Source organism: Bombus affinis, unplaced genomic scaffold (genome assembly GCF_024516045.1).
Source record: "Bombus affinis isolate iyBomAffi1 unplaced genomic scaffold, iyBomAffi1.2 ctg00000200.1, whole genome shotgun sequence".
Classification (NCBI taxonomy): Eukaryota; Metazoa; Arthropoda; class Insecta; order Hymenoptera; family Apidae; genus Bombus; species Bombus affinis.
In genome coordinates this window covers 167,501-170,000 of record NW_026108904.1, presented here as the reverse complement: position 1 = coordinate 170,000, position 2,500 = coordinate 167,501, and the positions used below count along the sequence as shown (strand labels likewise).

Below are 2,500 nucleotides of genomic sequence, written 5' to 3'. Positions count from 1 at the left end.
ACGTGCTGCATAGTGCATAAGCACGATGTTCGTACGTAGCGATTTTTTTTTTTAAGTCCAAATGAAAAGCAATACGCCGCTGGACTTTGTCGCTGGCGCTCGAAAAATAAATCTCGCTACGTACGGCATAGTGCATATACACGATGTTCGTACGTAGCGATTTTTTTTTCCAAGTCCAAATAAAAAGCAATACGCCGCTGGACTTTGTCGCTGGCGCTCGAAAAATAAATCTCGCTACGTACGGCCGTGCCGAAGCACGATGATCGTACGTAGCGATTTTTTTTATTCCAATGGAATAACGACGCGTACGAACGCAAAGCAATACGCCGCTGGACTTGGACGCTCGCGCTAGCGCTGCGCGCGCAACCCCTCGCTAGCGGGTATGTGGCGGAGTAGGTAGCAATCTATTAAGGTACGAGGTGGGGAGCGACGCGCCGTGCGCGCGCGCGCACGCAGTCGAACGTTTCCTCTCGTTTCGTTTCCCCTTTTTTTACGTTTCGTCCATGACTCTCCTTCGATCGGAGAGAGTACGACGGATAAAAAAAACGTACAGGGATAGGAAAATATCTAGTACGCTTACAGCGTGGAAATTTCGATCGTTGCTCGCTCGCTGCGCTCGCTCGTACGATTCTAGCCTAACCTAAAACCGTTCCCGATCGCGTTCGAACCGAGATTCGAACGAGATCGAAGAACGAACGCGAAAGGGATTGGTTTTGGGTTGGTCCATATTTTTTTTCGAGCGAGCGGAGCGAGCGAGCAACGCGTAAGAGCGTATCGCGTCCCGACGTGGTACCGCGAGGACTTTGAAATAATCGCAATAACTCCTTAAAGTTCGAAATAACTCCTTAAAGTGCGTTACGAGGTGTGGAAATTTTTATTGAAATCGTTATAGTTCGACGTAATCTAGTCGAACGTAGCGGTTTCGTTTTGTTTTTTCTTTAAATTTTTTCCACCGGACCTAGCTGACTGGGACGTTGGAACTTTGAAATTTCTCTCGCCCCGGTACGAAAAGGCCGAACGTTCCTTTCGAAATAATTCCTCAAAAAGCGTTACGAGGTATGCAAATTTTTATAGAAACCGTTATTGTTCGACGTCGTCTAGCCGAACGTAACGGTTTCTTTTTATTTTTTTAAAAAATTTTTTTCCACCGGACCTAGCTGACTGGGACGTTGGAACTTTGAAATTTCTCTCGTCCCGGTACGAAAAGGCCGAACGTTCCTTTCGAAATAATTTCTCAAAAAGCGTTACGAGGTATGGAAATTTTTATAGAAACCGTTATTGTTCGACGTCGTCTAGCCAAACGTAACGGTTTCTTTTTATTTTTTTAAAAAATTTTTTTCCACCGGACCTAGCTGACTGGGACGTTGGAACTTTGAAATTTCTCTCGTCCAGGTACGAAAAGGCCGAACGTTCCTTTCGAAATAATTCCTCAAAAAGCGTTACGAGGTATGGAAATTTTTATAGAAATCGTTATTGTTCGACGCCGTCTAGCCGAACGTAACGGTTTCTTTTTATTTTTTTTTTAAATTTTTTCCACCGGACCTAGCTGACTGGGACGTTGGCACTTTGAATTGTTTCGCACTGCTCCAAAAGTGCCGAAAGTACCGAAAGTTCCTTTCGCATTAATTCCATAATAAGCGTTATAAGGTACGTATATTCTGGCATAAATCGATATATTCTAATTAAATACATCGGGATTAAGCGTTAATTTTGTTCTTGAAACGTTCTAAAAAGTTTCGAATTGCACATTGGGACATGGAAAAATTTCCGTATCGAACACGTTTTTTCGAGTTATCTCGCTTAAAAGTGTTACAAGGTAGGAATATTTTTGCATAAATGGACGTATCTCGACGTTTTACGTCGGGATTAAGCGTTTATTTGGTCGGTGGAACGTTTTCTAGAAACGGAACTATGCGACGGGACGTTGGGACTTTGAAGAAGTTCGGCCGGTGCGAAAAGACCGAAAAGGTTTTCGTGTCGTCGATCTTCCGGCGACTTCTGCGCGTCCGATTCCCGTTGGTCGGTCGTGTCGGATCTCGGCTTCGCTCGAACCGAGTATTAAGAGTACATGGAGTACAAGAGTTTTAAAAAATATATGAAAAGATTACCCTGAACGGTGGATCACTTGGCTCGTGGGTCGATGAAGAACGCAGCTAATTGCGCGTCAACGTGTGAACTGCAGGACACATGAACATCGACATTTCGAACGCACATTGCGGTCCACGGATACAATTCCTGGACCACGCCTGGCTGAGGGTTGCTCACGTAAACCTAAGACTGCTTGCGTTGCGTGTCGTTCCTCTCTATCTGTCTCTCTCTGTCCCTTGGTGCCTTCGACAACCCGCCGTCGTTCTTACGATACGTAGAACGTTTCAGAGTCGGAGGAAGCGCACGAAGAAGGATACGAACAAGAGCGGACGCGAGAGAACGTACGCGACGTACGAGCGATTGTTGGACGCTCGTCGGCGTTCGTCGCGGTCGTGTCGAGACCGTGCAATTC

General features: G+C 45.7%; 1 non-coding gene across 1 annotated transcript; it reads left to right on the top strand.

Moving 5' to 3' along the window:
• The first annotated feature begins 2,105 nt into the window (after positions 1-2,105).
• Positions 2,106-2,260, top strand: LOC126927699 (5.8S ribosomal RNA). The gene has a single exon (XR_007715786.1). It is a non-coding gene; the product is annotated as a 5.8S ribosomal RNA (ribosomal RNA).
• Positions 2,261-2,500: the final 240 nt, after the last annotated feature.